The 18,527-nt window shown below is 37.7% G+C and overlaps 1 protein-coding gene across 1 annotated transcript in view; it reads right to left on the bottom strand.

The window, feature by feature from the left end:
• CHSY3 (chondroitin sulfate synthase 3) overlaps positions 1-18,527 on the bottom strand; it is a 257,733-nt gene that overhangs the window by 130,426 nt on the left and 108,780 nt on the right. The window lies entirely within an intron of this gene.

The following is an 18,527-nucleotide window of genomic DNA, read 5'->3' as shown; positions in this document are numbered from 1 at the left end:
AAACAGCTACAGACAGATCAGTGTGAGCTTAACAAAGGGCTGGGCAGAGAGGGTCTTAGAATTTAGACTGGACCAGCAAATCAATTTTCCACCACTTTTTCCCACAAGCAAAATCGTAAACAATGCCTATCCACCATTTTCACACCACTAGGCCTGAGTAGTGGGGGAGGGTTAGTGAGAAGATCCTTTGGGATACACTACAAGCAACTACACATTTTACACAAATTGTGTGCCCTTATGGAAAAGTCCTCTAGAACTTAGTATAAAATGGTATCCCTTCCACAAGTTTCTTTAAGCCATCCTATAGGATTTAACAGAGAATTACATTTTTTCTATATACAATTCTATGGGTTGGTTAAAAAAAAACATGTAAAAAAGATGTCACTCAGTTAATCACATATGGTATTACAGTAATTTCTATAGAATCCTAATAGATTTCCTCTATAACCCTGATGGTTTAATCCCTATTCAATTCTATAAGGCTTTACCATAAGTGTGTTTTGAAACAGAAGTGAGTTCTAGCCCACAGAAGCTTATGCCCAAATAAATTTGTTAGCCTCTAAGGTGCCAAAAAGACTCCTCGTTGTGTTTGGAAAGGCATCTTTAGGAACCCACAACATCCTGCTTCAGAAATGGAGCCCAGCTACTTTTTCTTTTAGACCCTACTGATCTGTTCATACTACCTTAGGCTGATTTCCCTTTTAAGGAAAAGAAAAGAGCTAGAGGCTTACATTTTAAAAAGTAAAATGAAACCTGAGATTTTTCTTCATAAGGCACAGATTTGCCCTAAAAAGGAGCCTGTTTAACCTTCTTCCAGATCATCATCAGCAGTAGCTACAGATGTTCAGGGCCTCTACAGGTCATGCCCTAGATACCTAATCAATATTAAAAGGAATAGATGGCAAAATTGAATATTTACTGTGTTACGTTTTGGCGGGGGGGGGGGAGGTTTTAGATGTAAGCCAATATGCAATAAGCAGTAAGGGGCTGGACCATTTTTAACATTAGCTTTAAATTGCATCAGTTGGCAGTAAAAGACTTGTATTTGTTGTATGAATGGCACCTTTGCAAACAAAATTAATCTGATTTTTCTGAGGAAGAGGAGCATTATTTCATTGCTAACAGCAAATCTGAATCTGGACAATATTTTCCCAAAATATTGATACTGACAGTAAAAAGAACATATGTGTATCTATCACACAAAGATTTCTCCCCCAAGCTAATTCTCTTGTGTGGCATGAATTGGTTACAACAGATTACTTACTGATATTACATATGTGCTCTAAAAATTAGCACATTCAGGAAGCAAGAAACAGTACAGTTTAGCTGCTTTAGCAGCGTGATATCAGTAAGCATCACTTAGGATTATTCACAGCTAATGTTCTAACATTCAGCATTGTATACATGCTTGCATATCTATAACTTGCCAAATCTTTCCAGGTAATAGACAGAATTGAAAGGAATGTTTTGGGTTTGTTTATTTTTTTATTTTTCAAGTGTAGGGTGTTAATCTGGGTGTCCTGACAAAAGTCCAATTTGGGTAATTACTTTTGCCTATGAAAATGAATGAAATGAAAATGAAAATTTCAGTTTCAGCAGAAAAAGTTATTCTTTATTTCCTGTCCTAAATCGCTGTGCAATGTGCTGTGCACCAATAAACCCTTACATACTGTGTTTCACTCTAGGAGTTGATAAAGTTAACTTTATATATACACACTACAGATTTGTATAACAGCTGACAAGATTATGTAAACACAATATTATTGAAGAATTTATTCATTGAATTCTGGAACCAACAGTAAGATTCAAATTTCATCACAATTCAGAAAATGAGAATTAAAAAATAATCAATATAATTCTGGAAAAATTAGAAAGAATGCAAATATTACCTATTGGAGGGAAATGTTACTGTGCCTAAAGCGAAGGAAAACAAATAATGGCATATGTCCAACTACATACTTGATGCAATTCTGAGATATAGCATAGGTGCATAAGGAAGCAACAAGTTATCTCAGATTTATTATTTATATCCTGCAAAATGAATCTGGGAAATGTGTAAATGCTAACAATCACAGTCTAGTGTTAACAAAAGTTTTTGTTGTTGTTTTTGTTTTAATGTATTGTAGTATTTCTTAAATCCCTTAGCCTATTACATATTGAACACCTATCAAAAAAGCACTTAACTTTTGTAACCTCGAAATACGTACTTCACCAGTCCTTCAATAAGAATGAAGTCAATCAAAACACGCACTTCCCTACATGGTAATGTCAATGTTAATATCAATTAATGAAATTTATGGTTACCTTGCAGTATAGTCATTATTTTCAAGGACTTAATTTCTTCCAGGTAAATAAAACCCAAATGCCATTTACATTGTGGCTTTCCATGTCCACTTTGAGATGCTGTGATAATATTATGGTAATGCCCAGAGACTTCTGTTAAGATCAAGGCCCCATTTTGCTAGATATTGTACAAACACAAAGGAAGACACTGTCTCTATTTTTCACCAGCACTATAGGGTATCTTAATGAAAATGTTAATAAATCTGCTTGTTATATTGTTCAGCCAGTCTCTAAAAATAAATAAAATTAAACATACAAACCCCCTGAGTGCATATGTAAATGCTAAAACAGCACAACACTTTAATGTCTACATTTTAAATACTATATGGAGGTCATCAGATACACATTAAGTATTACGATGCTGTCAAGATAAACTTGTTTCCTGGAATCCTTCTTCTGCAATACCTAAAACTGTTGGAGAATTAAGTAAACCTCAAAACTAAATTTTTGCAGATTTCATCAAGAGTGCCCAGTAAGAATTACTTTAAGGAACTGTAAATAGGTGGACAAACTGAAAGTTACTGAACTGGACAATAGGAGGAGGGAACATGTCATGTGTGGAAAAGTTCACATAATTCCATAGGAAAGGCAAAGGATTTTGTAGAGCTATGAAACTAAATTTCCATACATAATTGCTGGAAGTTGTGTGCTCACCTTTAACTGTAAACTGGTTTACTGCTCTTTACTATTCCATATTATTTGGTCCTCCATGCAGGTCAGAGACATCATCTGAGAATGGGATGAGTATACCATCCCTACCATTTTCTCCTACCACTAAATAGAAAAAATTGCAGTGCCTCAGTTAAATATGGCCCTGTTCAAATTCTGGGCTCAGGTCTTCCATTCAAAAAACCCTCTCCTCAATCTGAGAGCTAAATATGTCATTTGGTTCTTTCATCAGTTCTCTGTTTCTTCCAGTTAAGAATTTTGGAATCAACATTTCACCAATAAATAAGTAATGTAGTTTTGGAAATATTCCATTTTGCTAGTTGATCCGAATAAGAGGGACTGACAACTACCAGCAGCAGAGAGAGAGTTGTAATGGAACAAAAAATTTTAGATGTAATTTCTCTAGCTAAGTGAATACCAAGGGGCAGAAGAAACCATTTTTTTCTCTCACATTCCTTTTAATATTTTGTATTTCTATTTTTGGAAAAAACACTCAAACAAGCAGAGAAAAGCTTATGCTGTCATTTTCACCAAGAAAGATGGTCTCCCTTCACATATTTAGAGTCAAATTTTCAGCTGATCTCTGCTTTGCACATGTGCTAAATCTATATAATTAACTATGTGCCTAACTGGCTGCACATTTGCCTTCAATGCCAAGCATATTTTGAAACTTAGTAACCCATTCTGAAGGTCTAACAGTATTTCTTATAATGAAAACCTACAGAAGTATTTATAAAGCTACAGTTTGCTAGCTGAAACTGAGCCAACTCCCACCCCCCACCCCCCACCCCCGAAGTGTCTTGGCATAGTAGCATACACTATTTTGTTTCTTTCCATTAAACCTCAAAAAAGATGAAATTGTGCAGTACTACTAAACTGTTACTGTCACAGTGACTGCTGATCCTGCCTCAATTCTCAAACTTAGATACATGAAGGCCAAGACATCCATGAGAGTTAAATCTTCAAGATATAGACAAAATATTCCATCACAATTTTAAATGTGTATAATCCCTGCTCTTTCTTGGAGAAAACTGGAAAGCTATTGATACTTCTACAAAATGAGAATTTATGCTGTGACACTGATAACAACTTATTATTGAAAGCGGCAGGAAGAACCATAATAACAAGAAAATGTCACCCGGCTCTCCTATTTTAAAGATTTTTTTTCTTACATGTTAGTGTTGAAAACCCCCCACCCCACCCCACCCCCCCAAAAAACCCCAACTTTTTCTGTTTATATGTTTTCCTCCTCATTGCTCAAAGTAGTCCTGCAGATCCTTCCAGATATATTCAGGAGATGCAACACAGTCTGGATCTTCAGCCTATTTTTGGGAAAGGGTTCCAACCAGACTAATTTATATATTAAAATTAGGCATTATTTTACATATATGAAATTTGACAGGAACTAGTATCCTAAAACTGAAGTAATGTTTATTCTGCTACTGTCTTGTTATCATATAAAATGGTTTAGCAGTATTCAAATTACAAGAGGGAAAATCCTTACATTATGTTGCATAGCAATATCTGTGTGGGAAGTCCTAGGGTTATATACACTGTCATTTCTGGAGATGGGATGGGGGGAATCAGAGATATATAGTCATATTGCTCTATTCCTTTTGTCTACATCAGTGTTACCAAGTATTATCTAGACCTAAAGAATTAAAAGACCAAAACTATACACACTGAACTTTTGGCTAAAATGTATCTTAGGTCATAGCATTTCTGGATTTAAACCCCCAACTAATCCTAATTTACACTTCTAAGACATCTTTCTTCCCCCTCAAATCAGAACATATACACAAAAAACATGTGTCTCCTATTACTGCGGAATTCTGGAATGATAGGGGAGACAGGGTTATTTTGCAACAATAAGATATGTATTAAATTTCTCACCTCTCTTATTCCTATGAAGTAAAAATGGGTATCCCCTTAACCCATCTAGTTTAGCAACACTTCTTAAAGGTGGAAGGAAGAAAGTACAGTAACAAGGAGAGTGTCCAGAGAACTCTGGAAAATTCAAAAGGACATACATTCTCATTGTGATTTGCTGGCAGGGGACGTAAGCTATTATCATAACCTCTGAAGAAGATATTTTCTGACCCTTTTAACCCAAGTTGTTAGGTGTTTATATATATATCCAAGTCTCCTTTTTAAATTATTTGATCATAGTTTATTTTAAAGAACATTGAATTATTAGATTCTTTCAGCTCTTTTAGAGGAAGACAATATGGTATTATACATTTGGAGGTCAAAAGATGAGATGTATTTCTAAATATGAACAGCTTATTCTAAGTAATTCTTCAGTAACTCACCTATGTGCTAAAAGAACCACTTAACCCCATCCATCTCTACTTCTGTGCACAAGATAAAACATAGTCATTAAAGCAAATGTCTGACTATTAAGTTACAATTACTAAATTATACCATGGGATGCCTACATCCACAGTTTTAAAAGGTGTTTTTGAAAGTTACACCATATGTATGGTTCAATATGGTAAATGTTTGTTTTCCATAAATGCAGGTTCAAGCACCAGGGAAATTAACAATCTACTAAAACCCCATCTTGAGGCAGTGTTGCCTCAACTGTATGGATGAGATTTCCCTTATTACCTAGTAGGAATATGAGAGATAACAAATTAAGGCCACCATCAATTCAACAAAGGCACCAACTCTTATTTCATCATGGGCTTCAATACAGTGGCTTTCACATCAATGTGTCTAGCAGTATGTCAGTCAAAAAGTGTTAACATCAAAACAGATGAGGAAATTGTTGCCTAATTTCAAACCTGGAGGACACTGTCTCATTCACTGCACAAAATAGACAGTACATAGCACAAGATTCAATGCTCAACCAGTACACAGTTTGCATCAATGTACTTATGACCAGACCTGCCTAAAAAAAATAATTCTATTACACAAAAAATGTTGAGATTTCAAAATGTGTTTTCTGATGGTTAGGGCACTCACCTGGGATGTGGAAGACCCAGGTTCAAGGCCCTGCTCAGAATCAGAGGTACCGGAAACTATGTCCCCCATATCCCAGGTGAGTGCTCTAACCACTGGGCTATTGTGGGTGGGGAATCTTGTTCTTTCTAAATTCTATTCTCAATCCAAGATGCCTTCCTGACCCCCTCATCCCTCCAGCCCACCCCCCTCAACCAGTCACTTAAGGATAAAAGAACAAATCATTTATTCTTCAAAGTAAAGATCAAAGCAACAGTTTGATTTTTCATAAGCAAACAAAGACCATGTGTACAAGGATGAAGGATTTAAGATTTTCAGCCTAAATTATCACAGTGAAGATAGGTAGCTGCTGATTATCCTAATGCTACTTTACATTGTATTAATTAAAAAGCCATATGTCACGGTTCCTCCCCCACTCTGAACTCTAGGGTACAGATGTGGGGACCTGCATGAAAAACCTCCTAAGCTTATCTTTACCAGCTTAGGTCAAAACTTCCCCAAGGTACAAAATATTACCCCCGTTATCCTTGGACTGGCCGCTACCACCACCAAACTAATACTGGTTACTGGGGAAGAGCTGTTTGGACGCGTCCTTCCCCCCAAAATACTTCCCAAAACCTTGCACCCCACTTCCTGGACAAGGTTTGGTAAAAAGCCTCACCAATTTGCCTAGGTGACTACAGACCCAGACCCTTGGATCTTAAGAACAATGAACAATCCTGCCAACACTTGCACCCCCCCTTTCCTGGGAAATGTTGGATAAAAAGCCTCACCAATTTGCATAGGTGACCACAGACCCAAACCCTTGGATCTGAGAACAATGAAAAAGCATTCAGTGTTTTACAAGAAGACTTTTAATAAAAAATAGAAGTAAATAGAAATAAAGAAATCCCCCCTGTAAAATCAGGATGGTAGATATCTTACAGGGTAATTAGATTCAAAAACATAGAGAACTCCTCTAGGCAAAACCTTAAGTTACAAAAAAGATACACAGACAGAAATAGTTATTCTATTCAGCACAATTCTTTTCTCAGCCATTTAAAGAAATCATAATCTAACACATACCTAGCTAGATTACTTACTAAAAGTTCTAAGACTCCATTCCTGTTCTGTCCCCGGCCAAGACGACTACAGACAGACACAGACCCTTTGTTTCTCTCCCTCCTCCCAGCTTTTGAAAGTATCTTGTCTCCTCATTGGTCATTTTGGTCAGGTGCCAGCGAGGTTACCTTTAGCTTCTTAACCCTTTACAGGTGAGAGGAGCTTTCCCCTGGCCAGGAGGGATTTCAAAGGGGTTTACCCTTCCCTTTATATTTATGACACCATAAGACCACAACACTAAACCAATTCATGATCGTTCTTGTTATTCCAATATAGAAAGTCCAATGGAAAGTAGCAAATTACTTTATATGTCCTAATTCTAGAAATAGGCATAAAAAACACTGTTTAAAATAATAAGATTAGAATTGTTTTTTTTTAATTGGAGACCCCTTCAAATATCAACAGCTAGCAAGACACAGTAGATGTATGTATTTTTATATCAACTTCAGTTATTTGGTACGTCACTGAAATATGTGAGTGTGTCTCTATCTTCCTTTACTACTTCTCTAATGCACCATTTCTAAGACTTAATAAGAAGATAAATACCTTCCATTATCTTTGAAGACTTAATGAGCTTCATTAAGTATGAATATCTTCATTTTCTAAATTAAGATCTCCAAAGCATTGTATTATGACGCGGGAGCTCAACTCAGACACATCAACATTCTGGCTCAAACCAAGTATAAGGATGTAAGGAGCTTTGCCAAAGTCAAATATAGAATGTGTATCTTCATCAGAATTTTATTTGTGAAACACTTTTGGGTGTAAATAATAAACTTGCTTTTAAAAGCGCCAAGATTAATTTCAGAAAATCTGTACATGTAGCACAGTGAAAAACAGAGATCAAAATTAAAAGGTGCCACATCATGTAATGGGAAAAAGACAAGGGGCCAGATTCTGCAACTAGATATCGGAGGGCAGATCTCTGAGACAACATGGATCCAGTTGCAGGACCAGGCCCTAAAATGGCAAAATACAGTTTTTAGATAAAGTGATTCTGAGCAACATGTGACATTATTAACAGTAACGAACAACTGCATACCAATACATTAAATCACATTTAACAACTACCGGACTATATATCAGATATTTGATTTGGGGAGATCTGTGGGAAAGGGACTACATCTTCCTGCACTGACAGTCAGAACAGAATATACACCAACACTTCCAGGCCATATGAACACTTCAAAGGGAAAAAAACAGCCCTTTCCCAAAAGCATTTAAATAACTTAGTCCCTGCAAATATAACAACAAAAAATCCTTGAAAATGAGGGAAGGCTTAGCCAATGAATTGCCCTGATCAAAATATAATAAAATACTAGAGAAATATTATCTAATGACATGGTGAAAACATGCTATAGAAATAGTAATGACGATGAGTGGGGAATTGGACTTAACAGGTATCTATGAAAAAGCATTCCTCACATTCTCTGGTATTATTCCTTTGAAGTTTTCTCAGCTTCTCACTGGATGACCAGCTTTCCTGATTTATTACATTACAGGCCTATTGGCTTACTATAAGAAACCTTTTCTCATTAGAACGCTAATTTACCTCTTTGATTTATAGGCACATTAGATACTTGGTTTCTTTTAATGTATTGTCCTAAGGAATACATTCATTTTCATTTGAGAACAGACAATATGCATAAACTATAATTTTACTATATATTCCCCATCATTGACACTTTCCAGGCATATGGAGCATGATCCTAAAAGTAGCTGAGCAACATCAGCTCCCACTAAAAGTTAATTGGAGTTGCATGTATTCCATATGATCCTGGATAAGCCCCATAATTATGTATGATTTGGTTAATAGATTTATATTACAAGAAAATTAATAAAAGTAAATAGAAAGTCAGAAATGAAGTTGAATTTTTTCTGCTTGCATTAGAGTTTTATTCTGAAAAGTTATGTAAAAAATGACACTTTTACTCCAGAAGTCTGCTTCCTGTGCGGATCCAGATTCATATTTGTGGGTTTAGAGAACAAGTTTGTTTTTTCTGATTTTAACTTATGCAGAGCCAGAGAGATAAAGAGAGACAGAGAAAGCTGGTTCTATTCCATTTATATATTATCAACAGAATTGTTTGCTAAATTGAATTCAGTAATTCCTGTTTAAACTGAGGACCTAATTTGAACTGTAGAACTTTTAATTCTGGTGATGATGAAAAAAGTCCAGTATTTAGTCCTCAAATATTTAGTATAGCACACATCTTCATTTAATCATGACAACTGGCAGCTACAAATAAAGTAACGTTCTGGCTGCAATAACATTTACAAATATTTCGCCCCTCCACCAAATTTTTCTTCATATAGCCATCTGCCAGCCACATAAGAAATGGGCTCTCATGTATCCCTGATCTAATTTGCTATCCATAGTTATTGTGTCAATCCAATGCTTATGTTATGCAAGCATCCATTTCAAAGCACTCAATTACATTTATAAGATTAGTATTTTCTTACTTTACTTATAGCAATTTTAAACTTTGCAATCTAGAGTTTCAGATTGGGATTGATTTTAAATATGCTGAAATATATCTTTAAATCAAATATAACATGAAAGTTTTCAGAGTAACAGCCGTGTTAGTCTGTATTCGCAAAAAGAAAAGGAAAGGAGTACTTGTGGCACCTTAGAGACTAACCAATTTATTTGAGCATAAGCTTTCGTGAGCTACAGCTGCATCCGATGAAGTGAGCTGTAGCTCACGAAAGCTTATGCTCAAATAAATTGATTAGTCTCTAAGGTGCCACAAATACTCCTTTCCTTAACATGAAAGTTTATAGCAAAAAGGTGAGAGAACATATCAAATTATTTTAGAAATATTTTAAACACCACATTTCCTTGAAACTAGATTGGTTATGGTGAGTATGGAAGGTCATTAAGCTTTCATGTCACAGCTCATTATGTAAGTGTGGGGCAGATGTCCAATGAAGGTAGGGAAGGGATACAGGGACTGGATAAATGGCTTGTTAAGGACTTTAAAGGAGCTGTTGGTTAAAGGTGTGGAAAGGGAAGGGGGATTCAGGGAACCTCTGACTAGTACAGCAGGGAGCCTACCCCCCTTTCTTATAGCACACCTTAACCCTCCTTTGGGGTTGGTAAGGTTGGCAATGGGGGGCCTGGATGGAAAAAGAGGGAGGCTGGCAAGTTATTGAATGAACATGGAAATATCTGCACTGTACACTTTTATCTGCCAGGTAGTCCCAGACATCTAATAATAAAGTTGTCGCCTTATTAAAACCATATCAAGTGTATCCTGTCCTTCTTTCAGTATAGCCAGACAATGACATATTTGATGCTTCTTATCTATAAACTGGAAAACCAACTCTACCACAATAGTAAGAGAAGCAAACTGTATTGCAAAAAAAACGTTATTGCTATTTCTGCTTTTAGATTTTCAAGCAAATATATTTTCTAGTCTTCTATAGAAGAGATCATGTTCTCAGGAGGAATAATTTTTAAAAAGCTACATAAATTGGGAAATTGTGAGGCTGAACAGAAGAGAGACATGTAAGATGGAAAAGACCATGCAATTTAAGGACCATATATATAGAACAGCACAAGCTGGATTAAAATAAATCCTAGTTAAGAACACTTCTTCATCTTCACATATACTTCTTCCAATACTCAGGAAAAGATGCAACATTCTGCTCCTTCTCCAGCTAGACCATCTCACCTTCACTGCTTGGACATTCTCCCATCACCACCTGGAGTGTCACAATAATGCTGTAGCTCACGAAAGCTTATGCTCAAATAAATTTCTTAGTCTCTAAGGTGCCACAAGTACTCCTTTTCTTTTTGCAAATACAGACTAACACGGCTGCTATTCTGAAACCTGACAATAATGCTTGTACATCATATTAGAGATAAACACAGGTTCTCTTCTCTGTATTTGCATAACATTGAAAACAAAACTATCACAATGGCTAATATTCTGTAATATTCGTCACAGGCTCATCCAACTCCTTTTGAAGTCAGCAGGTGTCTTTCAATTCGTTTAGATGGAAATTGGACTGGAACTCAAGAGATTAGTAATTTTATATTCAAACTTTGTTTCAAAATATTAATGAATTAACTAAAAAGCTGTGTGTGATAAATATGATAAACATAGGTGTATCTTTGAGTCTATTTATATCAACTTTATCTGCATCTGAGAGAGTCAGGGGATTGTAATCTAACTTCATAGATTCATAGATATTAAGGTCAGAAGGGACCATTATGATCATGTAGTCTGACCTCCTGCACAACGCAGGCCACAGAATCTCACCCACCCACTCCTGCGAAAAACCTCTCACCTATATCTGAGCTATTGAAGTCCTCAAATCGTGGTTTAAAGACTTCAAGGAGCAGAGAATCCTCCAGCAAGTGACCCGGGCCCCATGCTACAGAGGAAAGCGAAAAACCTCCAGGGCCTCTTCCAATCTGCCCTGGAGGAAAATTCCTTCCCGACCCCAAATATGGAGATCAGCTAAACCCTGAGCATATGGGCAAAATTCACCAGCCAGATACCCAGGAAAGAACTCTCTGTAGTAACTCAGATCCCACCCCATCTAACATCCCATCACAGGCCATTGGGCCTATTTACCATGAATATTTAAAGATTAATTAATTGCCAAAATCATGTTATCCCATCATACCATCTCCTCCATAAACTTACGAGTTTAATCTTGAAGCCAGATAGGTCTTTTGCCCCCACTGCTTCCCTTGGAAGGCTATTCCAAAACTTCATTCCTCTGATGGTTAGAAACCTTCATCTAATTTCAAGTCTAAACTTCCCAATGGCCAGTTTATATCCATTTGTTCTTGTGTCCACATTGGTACTGAACTTAAATAATTCCTCTCCCTCTCCGGTATTTATCCCTCTGATATATTTATAGAGAGCAATCATATCTCCCCTCAACCTTCCTTTAGCTAGGCTAAACAAGCCAAGCTCCTTGAATCTCCTTTCATAAGACAGGTTTTCCATTCCTCGGATCATCCTAGTAGCTCTTCTCTGTACCTGTTCCAGTTTGAATTCATCCTCCCATCCAACATGGGAGACCAGAACTGCACACAGTATTCCAGGTGAGGTCTCACCAGTCCCTTGTATAAAGGTACTAAAACCTCCTCATCCCTACTGGAAATAGCTCTCCTGATGCATCCCAAGACTGCATTACCTTTTTTCACAGCCATATCACATTGGCGGCTCATAGTCATCCTATGATCAACCACTACTCCAAGGTCCTTCTCCTCCTCCATTACTTCTAATTGATGCGTCCCCGGCTTATAACTAAAATTCTTGTTATTAATCCCTACATGCATAACCTTATACTTCTCACTATTAAATTTCATCCTATTACTATTACTCCAGTTTACAAGGTCATCCAAACCTTCCTGTATGATATCCCGGTCTCTCTCTAAATTGACAATACCTCCCAGCTTTGTATCATCCGCAAACTTTATTAGCACACTCCCACTTTTTGTGCCAAGATCAGTAATAAAAAGATTAAATAAGATTGGTCCCAAAACTGACCCCTGAGGAACTCCACTGGTGACCTCCCTCCAGCTTGACAGTTCACCTTTCAGTAGGACCCGCTGTAGTCTCCCTGTTAACCATTTCCTTATCCACCTTTCAATTTTCATATTGATCCCCATCTTTTCCAATTTAACTAATAATTCCCCATGTGGCACGGTATCAAACGCCTTACTGAAATTTAGGTAAATTAGATCCACTGCATTTCCTTTATCTAAAAAATCTGTTACTTTCTCAAAGAAGGAGATCAGGTTGGTTTGGCACGATCTACCTTTTGTAAAACCATGTTGAATTTTGTCCCATTTACCTCAATGTCCTTAACTACTTTCTCCTTCAAAATTTTTTCCAAGACCTTGCATACTACAGATGTCAAACTAACAGGCCTATAGTTACCCGGATCACTTTTTTTTCCTTTCTTAAAAATAGGAACTATGTTAGCATTTCTCCAATCATACGGTACAACCCCTGAGTTTACAGATTCATTAAAAAATCTTGCTAATGGGCTTGCAATTTTGGGTGCCAATTCCTTTAATATTCTTGGATGAAGATTATCTGGGCCCCCCGATTTAGTCCCATTAAGCTGTTTGAGTTTCGCTTCTACCTCAGATATAGTAATATCTACCTCCATATCCTCATTCCCATTTGTCATGCTACCATTATCCCTAAGATCCTCTTGAACCTTATTAAAGACTGAGGCAAAGTATTTGTTTAGATATTGGGCCGTGCCTAGGTTATCCTTGACCTCCACTCCATCCTCAGTGTTTAGCAGTCCCACTTCTTCTTTCTTTGTTTTCTTCTTATTTATATGGCTATAGAACCTTTTACTATTGATTTTAATTTCCTTTGCAAGGTCCAACTCTACTTGACTTTTAGCCTGTCTCACTTTACCCTACATGTTCTGACCTCAAGTAAGGTAGCTTTCCTTGCTGATCCCTCCCATCTTCCACTCCCTGTATGCTTTCTGCTTTTTCTTAATCACCTCTCTGAGATGCTTGCTCATCCAGCTTGGTCTACAACTCCTGCCTATGAATTTTTTCCCCTTTCTTGGAATGCAGGCTTCCGATAGCTTCTGCAGCTTTGATTTAAAGTAATCCCAGGCCTCCTCTGCCTTTAGATCCATATGTTCTTCAGTCCAATCCACTTCCCTAACTAATTTCCTTAATTTTTGAAAGTCAGCCCTTTTGAAATCAAAAACCCTAGTTGCAGATTTATTTTTGTTAATCCTTCCGTTCAGTTTGAACTGAATTAGCTCATGATCACTTGAACCAACGTTGTCCCCTACAACCATTTCTTCTATGAGGTCCTCACTACTCACCAAAACCAAATCTAAAATGGCATTCCCTCTAGTCGGTTTAGCAACTACTTGATGAAGGAATCCATCAGCTATCACATCTAGGAAAATCTGAGCCCTATTATTATTACTAGCACTCGTTCTCCAGTCTATATCTGGTTTCAGAGTAACAGCCGTGTTAGTCTGTATTTGCAAAAAGAAAAGGAGTACTTGTGGCACCTTAGAGACTAACCAATTTATTTGAGCATAAGCTTTCGTGAGCTACAGCTCACTTCATCGGATGCATACTGTGGAAACTGCAGAAGACATTATATACATAGAGACCATGAAACAATACCTCCTCCCACCCCACTCTCCTGCTGGTAATAGCTTATCTAAAGTGATCACTCTCCTTACAATGTGTATGATAATCAAGTTGGGCCATTTCCAGCACAAATCCGGGTTTTCTCACCCCCCCGCCCAAGAACCACACACACAAACTCACTCTCCTGCTGGTAATAGCTCATCCAAAGTGACCACTCTCCCTACAATGTGCATGATAATCAAGGTGGGCCATTTCCAGCATAAATCTAAGTTTAACCAGAACGTCTGGGGGGGGGGGGGTAGGAAAAAACAAGGGGAAATAGGCTACCTTGCATAATGACTTAGCCACTCCCAGTCTCTATTTAAGCCTAAATTAATAGTATCCAATTTGCAAATGAATTCCAATTCAACAGTTTCTTGCTGGAGTCTGGATTTGAAGGTTTTTTGTTGTAAGATAGCGATCTTCATGTCTGTAATTGCGTGACCAGAGAGATTGAAGTGTTCTCCGACTGGTTTATGAATGTTATAATTCTTGACATCTGATTTGTGTCCATTTATTCTTTTACGTATAGACAGTCCAGTTTGACCAATGTACATGGCAGAGGGGCATTGCTGGCACATGATGGCATATATCACATTGGTGGATGTGCAGGTGAACGAGCCTCTGATAGTGTGGCTGATGTGATTAGGCCCTGTGATGGTGTCCCCTGAATAGATATGTGGGCACAGTTGGCAACGGGCTTTGTTGCAAGGATAGGTTCCTGGGTTAGTGGTTCTGTTGTGTGGTATGTGGTTGTTGGTGAGTATTTGCTTCAGGTTGGGGGGCTGTCTGTAGGCAAGGACTGGCCTGTCTCCCAAGATTTGTGAGAGTGTTGGGTCATCCTTCAGGATAGGTTGTAGATCCTTAATAATGCGTTGGAGGGGTTTTAGTTGGGGGCTGAAGGTGACGGCTAGTGGCGTTCTGTTATTTTCTTTGTTAGGCCTGTCCTGTAGTAGGTGACTTCTGGGAACTCTTCTGGCTCTATCAATCTGTTTCTTTACTTCCGCAGGTGGGTATTGTAGTTGTAAGAATGCTTGATAGAGATCGTGTAGGTGTTTGTCTCTGTCTGAGGGGTTGGAGCAAATGCGGTTGTATCGCAGAGCTTGGCTGTAGACGATGGATCGTGTGGTGTGGTCAGGGTGAAAACTGGAGGCATGTAGGTAGGAATAGCAGTCAGTAGGTTTCCGGTATAGGGTGGTGTTTATGTGACCATCGTTTATTAGCACTGTAGTGTCCAGGAAGTGGACCTCTTGTGTGGACTGGACCAGGCTGAGGTTGATGGTGGGATGGAAATTGTTGAAATCATGGTGGAATTCCTAAAGGGCTTCTTTTCCATGGGTCCAGATGATGAAGATGTCATCAATATAGCGCAAGTACAGTAGGGGCGTTAGGGGACGAGAGCTGAGTCTATATCTGGGAAGTTAAAGTCTTCCATGATCACGCAGTTTCCATTAGTATTTACTTCATTAAAAACATTAAAGAGGGCTCTATCCATATCCAAATCAGATCCCGGCGGTCTATAGCGCACCCCAAGCACTATCCCAGGAGAGGCTCTAATAGTTTTCTTCCCCAGTGTAATTTTTGCCCAGACGGACTCTGTCTTATCCATTCCATCGCTTCTTATTTCTTTACATTCTACCTCATCATTGATATACAGTGCTACTCCAGCACCTTTACCTTTATTTCTGTCTTTCCTAAACAGCACATACCCTTCAATACCCGTATTCCAGTCATGACTACTATTCCACCATGTTTCTGTTATCCCCATAATATCCGGTTTCACTTCCTGCACCAGTAGCTCTAGTTCCTCCATTTTGTTACCTAGGCTCCTCGCATTGGTGTCCAAACATCTTAATTTTTGCTGTTTGGCCTTGCTCACATTCTGTACCCGATTAGGCTTTACTGAGCTTCCCCCCAGGAACTGCAATCAGTGGAATGTGAGTACTGTACATGCCAAGACATATAAACAACTCCAAAGAGGTCCCAACCTCTGTGGATTTTTGCATATTGTGGGTCAGACCAGTTTCCAGAGACCTAGGCAACCAAGAAAGGTTTTGGTATGAAAGCTGAGCTTAAATTAACTAACTATCTGAATCCTATTAATTTATGGAGTGCGTACTGTAAATATGAAAGAACAACAAAAGAATGGAATGAGATAATATAGATGATAAATACTGGCGCTAATGCTGGTTCATGGAATGTACATTTCTCCCATTTTTATATAATAAAAATCATAATAATGCCCCAGATGTTGGTAAGAAATGCAAACAGCCAGGCTTTCTTTCATATAGATAATATGAACTACTGGATGTTATGTTGGAAATCCACACTGAAATAAATAAATAAATAAATAAATAAAAAGAGAGTTAAATATTAAGAGAGAACATGAGCTGGACTTAAAGAGAAGAACATTAGGAATAGGTCTCTTTAAATGAGTTAAGCCAGGAATAAGGAAGCTACTCTTATTCTTGCTCTTTGTAGAAAGATTTCTAAATCTATGGACCAAGGCAACTTCTCCAATTGTAGGCTGCTGGAAAAAACTATAAATATAATATCTAATAATGGAAGACTCAATATTTTTGTGAGAACACTTCCTGAAACTCACAAAAATGGTTACAAGTAATAGTATACCTTGCACAGGAAAAAAAAAAAAAACAACAGAAATACTGAAATCATAGAGGTGCTTGGGTATGGACACAATCTTGTAATTATAGGAACAATAGATAGTCAAAAACAGCATACATAGAGGACAGTAATTGAATCACATCTCTCCCTCTAACTTTGCATACTTCCATCTTCTGAAATTCTTCTCTCACACTTTACAAAGGAATGTAATCCTTTACAAATGGGGCAACTAAAGTAAAGATAAGGATATGCACGGTAAGATAAGATAAGATATGCACGGTATGCATCCGATGAAGTGAGCTGTAGCTCACGAAAGCTCATGCTCAAATAAATTGGTTAGTCTCTAAGGTGCCACAAGTACTCCTTTTCTTTTTGCGAATACAGACTAACACAGCTGTTACTCTGAAACCTAAAGTAAAGATGTGAAGTGGCTTGGCCAAGGTCACACACCCAGCCAGCAGCAAAACTGGAAACAGAAGGCAGACCTCCTGATCTGTAATCCAGTAACTATGCAATGGACCACACTACCTATCAGTGTATATCAGAACAGACAGGTGGTTCTGACATTTTATTCTTATTCAGCCACACAAGAAAAAAACAGCATAATGGGAAAAAAATAAATAATTTAAATCTGAAGAAAAGTATATTTATCTAAGAAAAATAGTACATAAACTAGAATGTATAATCTGCGCATACAATTATAAGTGGTAGTGGACCATCCCTGGAAATTTTAAACAAACACCACACAAACACACACACACACACACACACCCCTACCTATAATGACAGCCTCAGTCAAGGGTGGTCAGCCAAGACTGAACCTAGGACTTTCAGCTACACACAGACCTGTACTTAGGAAAAAGGAGTAACATCTGGGAGAGCTGCGTGAATAATTGATCTTTTTGGTTTGGTAGCAGAACAGAAAAATCCAGATGGAAAAACTGTGTCATTTCAAACCAAAACTGAAATTTTGTCGTTTTTTTCTCACCAAAACTGAAAACAATTTGTTTGGGTTGAACAAAACATTTTGAATGTAATTTCAAAGTGACATTTCAATATGAAACAGCTAGTTTCACAGCAGCAGTTCAAAATGGAATGTCTATTGGAAATACTTTGAAATAAAACAGTTTGTTTTGAAATGAAGAGTTAAAACAGTTCATTTTTAACCATTTTTTCTTTTTGAAAATTTTCCCCTCATTTTTCCTTTGGCTAAAGCTTTGTCAAAATTGACCCGAACTTGTAAATCGTTTTCATCTCCCTGAAACTGCATTTTTTGCTAATTTTTTATTCGACTGAAAAATTTCACTCTATTCTCAAGTCACAATAGGAGGCTCTTATCCTCTGTGAATTGGACAGTATAGCTGGACATAATACACTGAGGCCCTGATCTTTGTAGGAGATACACAAAAGCAGATTCCTGCAACCCAACCAGGTCCCAGGCATGAGCAGGGTCCACTTCTCATTGCAACATCAGTGCATTAGCCCATATGTTACAAAGACAGAGAAGTGCGAAGAAGTGGAGGTGGGAAGGGGGGAGACAGAGAGAGAACTTAGGCAAAATGCCTTTTTGATTATCTACTCAGTCAGGGTATACAGAGACTTAAAATTCAAACCAGATATTTTGTTAAGATACATTATTCTAAGGATGAAAATGTTTGAGATTTTTTTCCCCCTATTC

Source organism: Lepidochelys olivacea (assembly GCF_965140295.1).
Source record: "Lepidochelys olivacea isolate rLepOli2 genome assembly, chromosome: 5".
NCBI classification, from domain to species: domain Eukaryota; kingdom Metazoa; phylum Chordata; order Testudines; family Cheloniidae; genus Lepidochelys; species Lepidochelys olivacea.
This window is presented reverse-complemented; position numbering and strand designations above follow the sequence as displayed.